Raw genomic sequence first — 16,972 nt, forward strand, 5'->3', positions numbered from 1 at the left:
CCAGCGCTTGCTTACGTCAGAGAGAGTGAGGGTCAGGCCACCAGAGCCTCACATTAATTCATTTACAGAGCAATAGTACTGGTGGGTCAGGTGAGCTCTAACATCAGAGGCTCTGAATAATCCAAACACACTTTTCAGGGGGGGTTTCCTTGCACAATTTCCCTCTCATTTTTTCCCAAAGGGCTGGCATAGTTTTGTTCCTGAATTGGGCATCTTGGGGGACTGGGAAGGCTTCGGCTCCTTCGGCTCCAGCCTTCCCCTGGTCTGCTCCCGACACGCCCTTGGCACGAGTCCGACCCTAACATCAGGGATAGGGAACTGGTGGCACTCCAGCTGTTGTAGGCTTCCAACTCCCATCAGCCCCAGCCAGCATGACCAAGCACCAGGGAGCTGGAAAGTGAAACTTAAATGCCTTTTTAAAAGGCCTCCAGAATGTGGAACAAAATATGGCAGAATGTTTTAAGAGGGGCAATTATGGTGTCAGTATAATGTAGTAGTTAGAGTGCTGGACTAAGACTTGGGGGAACAAAGTTCAAATCTCCATTAAGCCATAAAGCTCAATGAGTGCTCATTGAGCCAGTCACAGTTTCTCAGTCTAGCCTACCTCTCAGAGCTGTTGTGAGGATAAAAATGGGTAAGAGGAGAACCATGCACACCACCTTAAGCTCTTTGGAGGAACAGTGGGATATAAATGTAATAATAAATAAATAAGAATAAGAAATGCTTATGAGAGTTGTAATGCATGCTACGTTAACCAACTGTGCCTTGCCTCTCGTAATGGAAATCTATTCCATCAAGCAATGTATTTCTACCATGCAGACAAATCCCCCTCCTTTTCCTTTGTGACATTTACTCTACCCATCTTTTGGCTGCAGCTTCCGCCAACAGGGAGCTATATTCCATATGCCTCAACTCCTGAGGAAGATGGAGGATTAGGGCATCGTGATTCAACAATCTGCCGCACATTAGGAACAGTGGGTAGCAGAGCACAGAATGAAAGTCGACACGGAGTCAAGTTTCATTTCCAAATAAGCTATTCTGCTTGGAGTAAATAAGCGATTCCCTTACTAGCTGAAGAGCCATGTGCCAAGAACAGAAAGTGTGAGTCCTCTCAATGTGGCATTTGAACACAGGAATATAGGAAGCTGTCTTTTCCCGAGTCAGACCATTTGTCCATGCAGCTCAGTATTATCTACAATGACCACCAGCAGCTCTCCAGGATTTCAGACAGGGGACACTCCCTGTCTGACCTAGAGATGTGGAGAATTGAACCTGGGTCCTTCTGCATACAAGGCAAATGCTCACTGAGCCTTCCTCAGGGCCATAGAGACTAAAGGAGCAATCCATATCCTATTATAAATATATGGCAAAATTCCCATTGATTTGAAAGTCAATGGATTGTGCCCTAAGGCTGCAGGCCTACGCACACTAGTTTGGGAATGAACACAATAGGATTTACTTTTGTGAAACATGGATAGGATCAGGCTGTCTATGCTGCTCTTTAAAAAAATCAGTCACTGTTTCAGAGGCTGCAGCCTGCTATCATCCTTCTCTGAAGCCTCAGCCGAGCAGAGTAGCCATGTTAATCAGTCACAGCAAACACAACAAAGGGTCTTGTGGCACCCAAAAGACCATCAGTGCAATCCCAAGCATTTTTACTCAGAGGTAAATCCCATTGCTTTCCATGGGTCTTACTCCCTAGTGTGTGTGGTTAGTATTGTAGCCTTCATTAGAACAGTAAAATATTATCCTCATTTGGCAGATCTATCTATCTATCTATCTATCTATCTATCTATCTATCTATCTATCTATCTATCTATCTATCTATCTATCTATCTGTCTGTCTGTCTGTCTATCTGTCTGTCTGTCTGTCTGTCTGTCTGTCTGTCTGTCTGTCTGTCTGTCTGTCTGTCTGTCTGTCTGTCTGTTTGCCTGCCTGCCTGCCTGCCTGCCTGCCTGCCTCATTCATTCATTCATTCATTCATTGCTGATCACTCGTGCCCGAGTAAGATTGTCTTCCAAGATAAGGTCTTTAACAGTGGGTCCATAAGTGACTGTGAAGACCAATTCTAGATCCACACAGCCTCCCACAGTGAGGATATAGGTTTCCAGATGGAAGACAGTCGCAATGAGGATTTGCTTGATGTGCCTTCCACTTAGCTCGTTTGTCCCTTTCGCCCTGTACTCGTGCTTCTTCAAAGTCCATAGCACCTTTGATAATAGCCGACCTCCAATTGGGACGCTCATGGGCCAAAGCTTCCCAGTTCTCGATGCTCATGTTACATTTTTAAAGATTAGCTTTAAGAACATCTTTAAACCTCTTTTGCTGTCCACCGATATTCCGTTTTCCATCCTTAAGTTGGGAGTAAAGTAGCTGCTTTGGAAGTCGATGATCAGGCATTCGAACAACATGGCCGGTCCAGCGAAGTTGATGTTGGAGGATCATTGTTTCAACCCTGGTAGTCTTTGCTTCTTCCAATATGCTAACATTAGTCCATCTATCTTTCCAAGTAATTTGCAGAATTTTCCAGACGCAGCGTTGGTGGAATCTTTCAAGAAGTTGGGAGTGGTGTTTATAAATGGTCCATGTTTCACAGGGGTAAAGTAAGGTTGGTAGTACAATGGCTTTGTAAATAAGTAGTTTGGTCTCCCTGTGAATATCCCGATCCTTGATCACTCTGCCCTTCATTCGGGAGAATGCAGCACTCGCAGAGCTCAGACGATGTTGAATGTCAGCTTTTACAGAGAGATGGCTGCCAAGATAGGAAAAGTGATCAATGTTCTCCAGTGTTGCACCACTAAGCTGGATTGATGGTGCTACAGAGGCACTAGTTTGCACCTGCTGATGAGGCACTTTGGCTTTTTTAATATTAAGTGAGAGCCCAAGCTTTCCATATACTTCTGCAAAGACATTTAGGATAGTTTGAAGATCTTTTTCTGAATGTGCGGAGACTACATTATCATCAGTATACTGAAGTTCTACAACATAGGTTGACATTACCTTACTTTTTGCTTTCAGCCTACTGAGATTGAAAAGCTTTCCATCTGTTCGATATATGATTTCCACACCAGTAGGAAGTTTCTCCTCAATAAGGTGTAGAATCATAGCAATGAAGATAGCAAATAAGGTCGGAGCAATGACACATCCCTGTTTTACACCTGATCTGACTCTGAATGGATTGCTCTGAAAGTCATTATTATCCAACATTGTCATATTCTCATGAAGGAGTCGCAAAATATTCAAAAATTTATCAGGCCATCCAGTTTTCAGAAGGATGGTCCAGAGAGCGGTTTGATTCACAGTATCAAAGGCCTTAGTCACTGTCCCCCTGGAAGGGCAGAAACCATTTTGGGATTCGAGGAGGACATCTTCTGAGATAGGTAGGAGGCGATTTGCAAGGATCCTTGCAAGGATTTTACCTGCGGTAGCAAAAAAAGAGATACCTCAATAGTTCCCACAATCTGTTCTATCACCCTTCTTAAAAAGAGTGATAATTATGGCATCCCTAAAGTCTTCCGGGATCTCCTCCCTCATTCAGATTTTTTCGATGAGCTTATGAAGTTGTTGTGTAAGTTCAGGCCCACCTTCTTTAAAGACTTCTGCAGGAATCCCATCAGGTCCAATAGCTTTGTTATTCTTCATTTGATTAATGGCTTTATTGACTTCATCCAAATTAGGGGATACTGCAATCTCGTCTCTAGTTTATTGTGGAATTTGTGAGAAGACCTCATCAGCCACAATAGAATTACAATTAAGGAGGTCATGGTAATGCTCTTTCCAACGCAGTGCAATAGACTCCTTGTCCTTTAGAAGTTTGGTATCATCTGTTGAACGTAAGGGATTTATACCATAATTTGTTGGTCCGTAGATGGCCTTTGTGGCATTAAAAAAGCCTTGTGCATCATGAGCATCTGCAAAATGCTGGATTTATTGAGCTTTCTTTATCCACCAGGCGTTCTTAAGTTCTCTGATTCTTCTTTGGACCTCAGACCTAATCTTTCTGGGTGCATGTATACATATGAGCATACAGACTAGGGATGGGGGAGAATATCTGCTAAATCAGACCTGGCACTGGATTCCAGGTGAATTTGATAGTTCGCCATCCTTTTGGACCGGCACCTATTTCTTGCTGCAGGCCATGGCTGTAATTGGCATGGATTTTGCAGCCATAGCTGCAAATCAGCAAGAATTTATTCTTTAAAACTTTCCCTCGTATTTTACGTTGAGTTATTTTCATAATCATTCATGTAAGCTATCTAATAATTACACAGTGTTTTTCCCGCTGGCAAAAACCACGTGGAACACCGTGATGATGATTCACGCAAGCTACCTAAAAATTACGCAGTGTTTTTCCCGCTGCCAAAAAAAGGGGGGAACATTGTGATCATTCATGTAAGCTACCTAAAAACTATGCAATTTTTTCTCGCCACCAAAAACCCATGTCAAATACTGACATCATTTACATAAGTATCTACGTTGATAAATACAAAATTTTGGCCACTGGGGAAAAAAAATAAACCGTAGATCAAATTACTCAAAAATGTGCACAGCAGATCGAACTGGCAAGTGTGAGAGCAAGCGGGAACAAAAAAATAGCGGATCGGGATTAAACGATGGACTGTCATGATACAAGTGGATTGGACCCATGCAGTGAACCCCATCCCTAATACAGTCATACAGTTTGTGCATGAGGGGAAATGGTAGACAGGGTGAAAAAAAGCCATGAAATGCAAGAGGTACTGTCTGTAATATTTCTGTGCAAAGCATGAATATATACAAGAGAACATCTCCCTTTGCTTGTCTTGTATGCATTTCAGCTTTCACAGATTATACTTCTTGCCAATACTTCTAGCCTGGAGGTTTATGCCTCAATACATTTCCACGGTGCCTCGTGCCCATATCTGGGGGGGAGGGGTGATGCGGGGGGCTACCCACTAATTTGTTTCTCCTCCTACTTTATTTTTTACAAAAAAGAATTACATTTATTACAGAAACTTCCCCCCAAACTTTTGTGTGCCTCCCTGAACTTTTAGGCTGGCTATGGACCTGAGTTGCGTTAAGGCTCTATTTATTTATTTATTAGTAAATTTCTGTCCTACCCTTCCATCCAAAGGAGCCCAGGGCAGTAAATATCAACATGTGAAAACAGCACAATGTAAAACAAACGTATTTAAAACAATTAAAGGCCATCTACAAACATTTAGAACATCTGAAAACATTTAAAAGCAATCACATACCTCCACAGTTGCTAAGTTCAAGATTGCCATGGCCAATATCTTTCAGCCATAAAATGCCCGAGTAAGCAAGAATAATTTCTCTGTGTGATTTCTTCACCCAGTTTTGTGGGTCAAAACCCCACCCTCAGCACAGCTTTCACTGCACAGTTTACACATAAGTGGACCTACAGAATAGTCTTTCTCGGACACTGTCACATAATGTCACCCATACAACGTCCCCAAATTTCAGCCAGTCGCCACTTACCATTTTTCTTCTGGAAACAAAAGCCACCTGGGGCACAGTGTCCCAGCCTTACATTGGGGTTCATTTACTACTCCAGCCAATGACCGTGGGTTGGAGTAGTAAAAACACCCATTTTTTCATAGAAAAATGGTCAAGGACAGGTCAACAAAGAGCACTTGAGTCAAATGCACAGAAACATTGTATCATGTCCACCTCTGAATAAGTGTTTTCTGGCTCTGGGTGTTTGGGTATTGCCAAGCACACTTCTGACACCACAGACACAAGTGTTATCTGGGGTCAAGATCACCATACATAGGACATCTCATTGGGGTAGAAAATACACCCTAAAAACTGTTAGTGTGATTTCCCCCCGTTGATATTGGATGAAGATTTACTAGTTTTAATCTAATGCAGGACACTTTGTAATATGATTTATTTATTATTACGTTTATGTCCCACCTTTCCTCCAAGGAGCTCAGGGTGGCATCCATGGTTCTTCCTCCTCTCACAATAACCCTGTGAGGTAGGTTAATCAGTGGCTGTCCCAAGGCCAGCCAGCCAGCTTTATAACTCATGTATTAGCAGCACAAGGCATGTGTGCCACATACTAATTGTCACTAGGATAAATCAGACATATTTCCAAATAATTGCTTCCTTGAATTTATTCCAGTTGCCAAACTGTTGCTTTTTAAAAGTGGAATCTTTGACCAGGGTCAGGAGCGGTAGAAGGGGAGTGAGTAGATCATGCAAGAAATGGGCTGGTCACCATACTCAGGGAAATCAGAAATCCTGCTCATGGACAAGGGATGGTTTGTTAAGGACATCTTTTTCTGGTATCTCAAGCATTGAGGATGCACATCATGAATATTTTCACCCTCACCCTCACCCTCATGAGGAACAGAAACGTCACATTCCCCTTTCAAAGCATGATCAACCATGGTCCCAATCTGTTCTATACCACAGACATAAGCAGAAGGAAGGGCCCTGTGCTTGTGTGCCTTTACAAGACTGTGTGTGCACTGTGGGCACATCCAGAATAACTTTTATTTGTTTTGCACCCGTTCATGACTTCATCCATAAAATCCAGGAAATTGTAGTTTGGAAAAGGTTCTCTGTCAAAGACCCTTAATTCATCCCAAACATAGATTTACAGTTCCCAGAAATCACTGGGGAGATAAAAAGAGTATTAAACAACAACATAGTGTAGATCTGCTATCAGAAGCAGCTCACCTGGTGGGGCAGGGCCGCTATGCTAGTCTCATGGCAGGTGAATCTCTGTCACTTACCAGGAGAGAGAGGCGGCAGGGAGGTCGTTGCAGTGCAAACACACTGGCATGAGTACTGGATTGGCTCCCCTGGTGCATTTGCCCTGGCCAACCTCCTTGCTGCCTCATCTCTCCCCCTCCCGGTAAGCAACAGTGACCCGTCTACTGGGAAACTGGTGTAGGAAGTCCAGTGAAACATTTCTCTCTGGCATCTGTGTGCACTGTGCATGAGAGTGATATTGTATGTATGCATATACATGTGTGTATATGTGTGTAATATAAGTGTGGACCTGGACCTGGCATGCTGAATCCACTATAGTGCTTGCAAATTTCATCTGCTTCTGCCAAAAGGGAAAAAAAGTTATAATCAGTTTTTGATTCCCCATAAGAGTGAATGGAGAATTCAGAGCTTCATTATATACGGGCTTAAACCCAAATTACAGATCGAAGAGGACAGAGTGAGTCAGAAACAGATCAGGCTGAATGCAACTCATTGGCCATGTGTGATATGGCTCACCAAGAGCACAATAAACCTCATGCTTGCAAGAATAGAGAAGTCAAACACCTGGTGGGCTGCACTACAGGAATGACAAGTTGTTTGGTGGGTAGTAAGTTGTGCAAGACTGGTTCAGGAACTGTTAGTCCCCTCTCGTCCAAACATGGATGCATTAAGATTGTTAGATATGCTGAACTGATCACATGCAGAGTGCTTTAGCAATTAGTCTGAGGCCCACATCAAATTAGACTGAGTGTTGCAGGTTGCACACCCGTCCCCTAAAACCAACCAACAAACCTGGACATAACCATGTGTAGTTCGAAGCTCAGGATTGTTAAGCAGTGCTTTCAAATCTTCTGTTCTTACCAACACCAGCCTCCCATCTGGTCACTTTCTGATGAAGAATGGTAAATTTGTTTCATTGTTTGGGCTTACATTCAGCTGTTGCTTTTAGTTTATATGGTTGTGCGCGAGGTGAAGAACTCCCTTTTAATGTTGGATGATGTAAAAAGTTAAAGAAATGGTAGCTAAGCAACTTCAAGGAAGTGATAAAAATATCTCAATGTGAAATGCTTGTTTCATGCACATTTCTGCTTACACATTTTGTACGCATATATCCCCCCCCAAATAAATTTCATATACACAGTATGATCCTAACCATGTTTACTCAGAAATAAGTGCTGCTGAAAGGACTTAATTCTCTGCTTGAACAGAGCTTAGCTCCTGCACTTTTTATTAGGGAAACAAGGAAAATGATGTAAAATGCATTTTAATAGGATATCTGACTGGAAGGCTGAGATATTGGCATGAAAACTGATGCACACATTCAGAACACAATGGTTCATTTCAAGTTCTAAAACTGGCTTGATCCCCTCCACCCCCAATTTCCAAAGGATCTGGAATGATGCACTGTCCTTTAAAATCACTCTTGAATTTGAGCCCTGCATCCATGTTCAAGGGAGGGGAAATAAAGATGCAAAATATGTTGTGTAATGCATTATCTGAAAATAGGCTTCTTGAACTTTATCCCTTGCTAGTAATAAGTGGGACCTGCATGGAGTGCTCCTGTTCAGCCATGGCCCCTTCCAGGATACACTTATTTCCCCTCCCCTACACCCCCCCCCAATTTTCAGTCAGCATTCTGTGCCCACAGAGTATGCCCAGTCCTCCTCACTGGGCTGTTGGGGAGGCTTTATGCCACCTTAGGGTTCTTTTCCTAATTTCTTTTGTGTATTTCTGCAAACTTTAGAGGTCCGCCATGCCTCCTTATGTATCCCTCTTGTGGGTGGATGGTACCATTTTGGCTACATAAGGATGGCTGTTGGAGAAATGAGTTTGCTGGTATATATGATATATATGATAATTTCTTAAATAAGGGGCGGTGACAAGTTCTCTTTACCGTCAAGCTGAGGCTTATGTCTGTTGTGAGGCTTATTCTTATTAATGAAGTCTTCATCTGATTCTGGCAAATGAATTAACATTATCATGAATCATCATAATCACTTTCTTTACTGCTGGGTCCCGCTTTGCATTTTGTCTGTGAAATTAGTTTCAGAGACTTTAGAAGCCAGCACAGTGGGAAGGTGCCCCCTAGAGGAGCAAAGCAACAATCTATCATGTTATCACAGACTCAGATTTCTTCAGAGCCGCCTTGTGACCATCTTTGTGCCCAAGTAATGATTCTCAGATAATTTTCATGTCACAAATCTAGACCCAAACTGGACCATACTGATGGACATCTTTGCATAGAGCCTTCACTTCCAAGTGACATTGGAAGATGGGTAAAGCGTAGAACTATTCTTTATACCCTCAAACATGTGTTTTCCACACAGGTGACTGCCAATTAATTTAAATGTAAGAGTAGAGTTGGGGCACTTGTCTGGAAGAAATTGTGGACAGGAGGCTTCTCTCGGCCCCTGCAAATGAGAACAAAGCAAATAAGAAACTACCTTACACCAAGTCAGATCATAAGTCCATTTAGCACAGTAATGCCTGCACTGATTGGCAGCAGATCTCCAGGTTTTCAGAGAAGTGTCTTACTCAGTCTTATCTGGAGAAGCCAAGAAACTGAATCTGGGACCTTTTGCATGTAAAGCATGTACTCTAATACCTGATGGAACGCCTGTCCTGACACGAACCCACCCGTACACTACGCTCAACATCAAAGGCCCTCCTCCGGGTGCCTACTCCGAGGGAAGCTCGGAGGATGGCAACAAGGGAGAGGGCTTTCTCAGTGGTGGCCCCCAAATTATGGAATAATTTTCATGATGAGGTGTGTCTGGCACCAACACTGTTATCTTTTCGGTGCCAGGTCAAGACTCTCCTCTTCTCCCAGGCATTTTAGCATGTGTTTTTAAATTGTTATTTTTAAAAAGTGTTTTTAAATTTGTGTATAATAATAATAATAATAATAATAATAATAAACTATATCACTGAACTAAACTTTTGTCCCCAAATTATCTCCAGGCTATTTCCCCCCATAGACGACTTATTTAACAAAATGGGTTAAAGGGGTAGGCCACTGATAGCCAGTCCAATGTTTCTAGGACTTTACAATCTCCCTATCACAACATAATGTGGGTGAGGGTGACAAACGTGGTTCTTCTGAATCCAGGATGCTTTTGCAAGCAAAACTGTCAGAGTGAACACAGTGGCCCTTGTTAACCAGTGTTGTGGCTATGTGCATTTAACAGTGATAGGTTATCACCAAATTGGTCAAAACAATAATGCCACAAGTGCTCCATCAAGAATGCGCATATTCCTGGGAGTTCTGTTCATGGCTTTCTTCTACTTCTTACATTATAGCTCAACCTGAAGACTTTCCTGTCAGGGAACAAATGCTTAAGATCAGGGTGCAGACTGCCAACAGCTGCGCAATATCACCAAAGGCAACAATAGATATATACTAATTACTCTGGCACTGCAGAAAGATATGCCATTGCAGATATTCAGGCTATGAAAAAAGGCAGACTTCACACTAATCTTAGAGACAGAGGAGTCTCTAAAATTAAAGACTTACTCAGACGTGTGAGACTGGTGATCCTAATAACTCAGTTCAGCCATGAACTCACTGTGGGTGGGTGGGTGGGTGGGTGGAAATCAAGTAGTTAACTTGCAGCATCACTTTCCTGTCTGTAAACCGGAGAAAATAGTCACGGACCTCATAGGATTATTCTGAGAACTAAGAAGATACATCTTTTAAATAATTGCCCATGTTGAAATTCCTTTTTAAATCCTATTAATTTCATTGGAAGAGGAGAGTTGCATAAATGCTTAACTTTTGTTGATTTATGTGCCTAGGCATGAATATGTTCTCTGCACCCTTCTACTGCCAATTTATGCTCTTCTCCTCACTTCCAGTGCTCCCTGCTGCATATTGTCAATATGCGAATGTAACAATTGTGTAGCATAATAATGGAGAATGCAATGCAAATAATAACTTATAATAAAGAATGCGTCTGTTGATCAAATATAACTCATTCTAAAGGTATGTATTTGTTCCATGGTAAGTCCTATTCAAGTAACAGATTTATTGATTTAATACTCACTTCCTGGGCAAAAAAGTCCTCACAAGGAGGTGGTTCCATCAGATGAGGGCACAGGGTGCATATACACTCCATCTGTCATAAATCATAATGAATGATTACAAGCAAAATGTCTACCTTTATGACAGATGGAGTGTATATGTGTGGGGTGGGGTGGGGAACTGGGCAGGTTTGTACACTGGACGGAACCATTGGAGTCTTCTGTGTGCAGAGTGATATTACACAGTCATGCAGGATCCCTGTCAATATGTGCTGCGCATGCAGCACAGGAGGAGAGACAGGTTTTGTCCTCATCACAATGTGTAGAGCTTCACCTTCCCCCATCAGTATGAATGGAAGTGGGACACATATGGGAGAAAGTAAAGGGATGCTCTCAGGGGCAGCATTGGAGTGGAGCTTGTTCCCTGGAGATCCGTCCACAAAGAATCAAGCCTGCTCCTATCTGCATAGCCTATCCTGGGTCCAAGTCTGGTGGAGTGGAGAAAGATTGTCATGGAATTCACTTGAGAAAAGCAGTGGATGTTCTTATGCGGTGGGTGCTGATGTGTCTCATTCTCAGGAAAGCCCTTTCAAAAGGATAGCCACCCTCCTCTTTTTGTCCTCTTTAGTTAAAGGCTTTTGTGGACAGAGTTTTTTTTTAAGTTTACATTTCTGTTTAACTTACCGCTGAGAGACAGAATTAGCAGACGCAGGTCAGGTGATTTATCTGTTGCTGGACTGTATACCACTTCATAATGCAGGTGAAGAATGAAACTGAGTGGAATGCTACTCCCTTACTCCTGGCATGTGTAATAGTCTCAGGGAGAAAGTTAACCTAGGATTGTCTGGAAAACTGCATTCATATTTTCAGTGGGACGCAATGGCTCTTCACTTGCTCTGGTTTGTGTGTCCCAGGATTACCCCCCCATCATTATTTATTTATTATTATTTATTAAAAATATTTATAAGCCGCTCTATTTTCACAGAAACTCAGAGCGACGAACAACATAATAAAACATGTAGATAAAAGCACAAATACAGCAATAAAATTACAATCTCTATATTTAGAGGTCACAGTAAGCCCAATCCAATACTTAAAAACTCTAATTATTCATTTAAATTAAATGCAATCTGGAATAAAAACGTTTTAACCAGGCGGCGAAATGACAAAAGCGAAGAGGCAAAACGTATGTCCACAGGTAACGAGTTCCAGAGTCTAGGAGCAACAGCTGAGAATGCTCTATCTCTAGTCCCTGAAAGACGAACTAGTGAAACTGGCAGAATTGTAAGAAGAAAATCATTAGCGGATCTCAAGGGACGGGGGGGTTCGTAAACAGACAATCGATCGGACAGATAGACAGGGCCCAAGCCGTGAAGGGCTTTAAAGGACATCACCAGCACCTTGAATTGGGTCCGGAAGCAAATCGGCAACCAATGAAGTTGCTGTAACAGAGGAGTCGTGTGAACACGAAAGCTAGCCCCGGTCAGCAACCTAGCTGTAGCACGTTGAACCAATTTTAGCTTCCAAACAGTCTTCAAGGGCAGCCCAACATAGAGTGCATTGCAGTAGTCCATCCGGGATGTAACCAGGGCATGTAGTCAATTCAGGCGTCTCCAGAAACGGACGCAGCTGGTGGACCAGCCTTAGCTGGGCGAAGGCGCTTCTGGAGACCGCCGAGACCTGGGCTTCCAGATTCAAGGCAGAGTCCAGGAGCACCCCCAAGCTGCGAACCTGGGTCTTCAGGGGGAGTGTAACCCCATCCAACATAGGTAAATTCCCCGTTTATTACGCTGTTGCCTATCATGAGTCTCTGGGGCAGGGCAGGATTGGACTTCATGTTGCAGGAAGGGCATTTGATTGCATTGCCTTCAAGGAGAGCTAATCTGATAGTCTCTGCCTGGAGAAAGTAGTTTCGAATCCTCCAGCAATTCCCAGCTATCTGTTTCAGGTTTTTCCGCTAATTTGATCTCTATCTCTGGTGCTCTTCACAATCTGCACCTTTCAAGTTAAGCCACCCATCTAACAAGGTATCTGTAGAATTACATCTTCCTTTGGGAAACCTTGGTGGAATTTCCCCTAACTCCGTGGCGCAGAGTGGTAAGCGGCGGTAATGCAGTCGAAGCTCTGCTCATGGCCGGAGTTCGATTCCAATGGAAGGAGGAAGTCGAATCTCTGGTAAAAGGGGTCGAGGGCCACTCAGCCTTCCATCCATCCGTGGTCGGTAAAATGAGTACCCGGTATATGCTGGGGGGTAAAGAAAGGCCGGGGAAGGAACTGGCAATCCCACCCCATATATACGGTCTGCCTAGTAAACGTCGCAAGACGTCACCCTAAGAGTCAGAAATGACTCGCACTATAAGTGCGGGGACACCTTCACCTTCACTGAACTAGGCTTTGCTGCTCTAATGCTAAAGATAATGACAAATCAAGGGATTGCTTTGGGTAAATATTGTTTCACAATTCTCCATTTCCCCCCATGGGGTAGAGAGTTCCAAGAGAGAAAACTGAAGTCTTACGGACCACGATCCAACACAGGGTAAGGTGTGTAAACCCACTGATTTGAAAGGACTTCAGTGTGACTGATGTCATAACCATAGAGTTTTTATGATAACTATTTATTTACAAACCACAAGCTGAGCATTGGGGAGCAAGCGAGCACTAGACAGTGCTCATCTTTAAAGTATTATTGGTTTCCCGAAAGGAAACACTATGCATTATCAGAGTCCCCCATCCCAAAGACTGCTTTCTGCCAGACAGCTGTGAAACTCAAACTTCTTTTTTCGTTGCTGTATGCATTTAAGTACATCATAAGAACATAAGAAGAACCTGCTGGGTCAGGCCAGTGGCCCGTCTAGTCCAGCATACTTTTTTCACAGTGGCCAACTGGATACCTGTGGGAAACAGGACCAACTGCCACAGCACTCTACCCTCCTGTGGTTGCCAACAACTGGCATTCAGAAGCATACTGCCTCAAACAGTGGATGGAGAACATTGCCATCGGGGTTGGTAGCCACTGATAGCCATATCTTCCATGAATTTGTCTAATCCTCCTTTAAAGCCAAGTTGGTGGCCATCATTTGTGCTTCTTGTGAGAAGTTTTAAATTTAAAAAACAATTTCTTTAGCTCATCTCTGAGCAGGTGAAATGGAAATGGCCTGCCTTCAAGTCAATCCTGACTTATGGCGACCCTATGAATAGGGTGTTCATGGTAAGCGGTATTCAGAGGAGGTTTACCATTGCCTCCCTCTGAGGCTAGTCCTCCCCAGCTGGCTAGGGCCTGCTCAGCTTGCCACAGCTGCACAAGCCAGCCCCTTCCTTGTCCGCAACTGCCAGCTGGGGGGCGACTGGGCTCCTTGGGACTATGCAGCTTGCCCATGGCTGCACAGGTGGCAGGGCACGTAACCCCTGAGCCAGTCACTGTGGGGGCAATCTTTAGCTGGCCCTTGACACCCAGGAGACACGAGGAGGGTTTGAACTCACAGACTCTGTACTCCCAGCCAGCCTCTCCTCCCCACTGTGCTATGCCAGCTGTTAGCTGTGTGTTTAATAGCTAGTACCACCAACCATCAACAGCCATCAATGCTCATTTAGTCTGCAATCCTACACAGCCTTACCTGAAAGCAAGCCCCTTCCAGTGGGACTTCATTTTGAGTAGACACACATTGGATTGTTCTGTTAAGCAAGTATTTGCTAGTGAAATAACTCTGTGTCCTAGAGAAGGGTACCTTTTTCTTCTTGGAGAAAAGGTCAGGGGAGCCTTTGATCCTCCAGATGTTGCTCGACTACCATTCCTGACCATTGGCCATATTGTTGTTTTTTGCAGATGCATTCTCTTTTAAATTATAACCCACTCTGAAATTGCTTGGAATGAAGAGCAGGACAGACATGCTTTTAATAAATAATGAAGAGCCTATTTGGATTTGGCCTGCCCCCCCCCAAAAAAAAAGATTGACTGTGCAACCCTATGCATGTCTAGTCAGAAGTAAGTCCCATTAATTTCAGTGGGTCTTACTCCTAGGTAAATGGGTATAAGTTTGAAGCCTTAAGGAAATGATCCAGCTTCGAGGTAATTTCTGCAAAATGCATGAGCTCAATAAGAGTGCTGCACAGAAGGTACCATACAAGATTTGGAATCAAGGCACTGGATGCCTTCATTGGTTCTCACTAAATTGGAAGGATATACAGCTTAAAAATTAAACTAGGACTACTGGTTATTTGGTACTGAGAATCATAAGATGTTAGGGGTTAATGGGCACCATGGTCATCTCAGTTTGGCCTATATTTCTTTTGCTTCATTGTGACTATTATCACACTAGACTTTACCCAGCATTGTCCATGGGGCTTTCTTTGAAACCTCATTCTCCCACACTGCATTGTGATTGTCTCAATATTTGCATGAAGTCACCGCAGCAATGAGCTGAACATGTGCTATGCAGTCTATGTAAAGACACTGCTGATCTAAACCAACCACAAGAGTAAATTGAAGTCAGCACATTAACACTGTGTATGGAACCCACTTTGAACAGAAAGTGGGAGGTGGTGATTTTTAGCAGCATGCTTGAGCAGGCACTCCCTGATTTGGACAATGTGGGGGAAGAGGAGAGGTCACACACCAACAAGATTGCACAATACGGGTGTATTTTCTTCTTTAAATAGTGCCTGTGGATTGTACAAAGGAAGCAGAAAGTGAGGGGTGTACAAGATGGGGGCATGTGTGGTTTTTATGGACAGCACTGGTCAATGACGGTAATGTGCATTCACACCACCAGTAAGAGGTGCAGTGGGCCACTCTACCCTACCCTAAAGCCAGATATATCATATCTAAAGCCAGTACAGTGTGGTGGTTAGATGTAACTGTGTGTACATAGCACACATTTGAAGCACATGATTTCCCCACAGGATCCTAGGAACTGTAGTGTGTTAACTGTAGCTCTATCGGGTAAACTACAGTTCCCAGGATTCCTTGGGGGAAGTCATGGGCTTTAAATGTTCAGTGAGTATGTAGCCCAGGACCAGAGCTGTAGTCCTCCAGGGTCTTGTGTGTGTGTGTCGTAGACCCCTTACGTTTTTGGGAGCAGGGTCCCTATGTCTCCAGTATCTTACAAGCCATTCATCATGAAATGGGAGTGTATTGGCCACTGAGAAGAGTCTTCTAGCATGCTTCCTTGTCCTTTCCTGCTGATAGGAGCCAATCAGAGTGAAAGGAGGTGAGTCAGACACTGAGAATACTCTTTTCAGTAGCTAACACTCTCCCCTTTCATACTGATTGGCTCCTAGGGATGTCTGTTGTGGGAGAACGCATTAACAAGGATCTCATTCTCAACCCAGCAACAAAAGAAAAAGGGGGAGAGGGGTGTGGCTGTGACTATCATGAAGGCTCCCTGCACTTCTGAATTTGCCACTACATTACTGCCCAGGACTGGGGAAACTGAAGTACAAATCCCCGCTTTGAAGTTCTCTGAGTGACCTTCCTGCCTCTCGAGCCTAACTCACCTCTCAGAATTGTTATGAGGATAAAAATGGAGGGAGCCACGTGTGCTGCTCCCACATCGTTTGAGGAAGTGTGGGATAAATATGTCATATCATTGCATTCCTGGGAGAAACTCTTATGCACGGTTCCTTCATGCTTGCTATTGAGGCTAGATTGCAACTTCTTGAGACAGAATGACTGTAGGGGCAGGACCATACCTGAGGAACAGGCAATACCTTATGCGAAAGGAATGGACGACTGCTTAATGAGAAGCACCATAGCAGGTTTGACCCCCAGCATCCACAGAAGGACCAGGTTCTACCCACAGCATCTTCAGGTAGGGCTGTCCAGGAACCCTGAAGAGGTGCTGCTAGGCTGTGTAGACAATACTGGGCAAGATGGACCAATGATTGGAGAGCACAAGGCAGCTTTCTCAGTTTTTATGAGTGGTCATATGCCCTGCTTATAAGGTAATTCTGCTAAAAGAACCAACATAAAGATGTTGAAAAGTTTTCTTCTTGCATTCTTTTTCATTGCTGCAAAAAAAGAAAGAAAAAGAAGAAAAGAAAGAAAAGGCTTGACATTTCTCATAAAACATCTGCCCCCCCCCGATCTTTGGCTTTGTCAAACTTAGCAAAATTATTTGGGCCATTAGAGACTTCTGACTGTTGCAGACCTAGTCCAAGTACAGAACTTATTGAATCAAGGCAGCAATGACATGAGGCCACAACGGGTGAATATCGGTGCCAAAGGGT

Source organism: Rhineura floridana, chromosome 1 (genome assembly GCF_030035675.1).
Source record: "Rhineura floridana isolate rRhiFlo1 chromosome 1, rRhiFlo1.hap2, whole genome shotgun sequence".
Taxonomy (NCBI): Eukaryota; Metazoa; Chordata; class Lepidosauria; order Squamata; family Rhineuridae; genus Rhineura; species Rhineura floridana.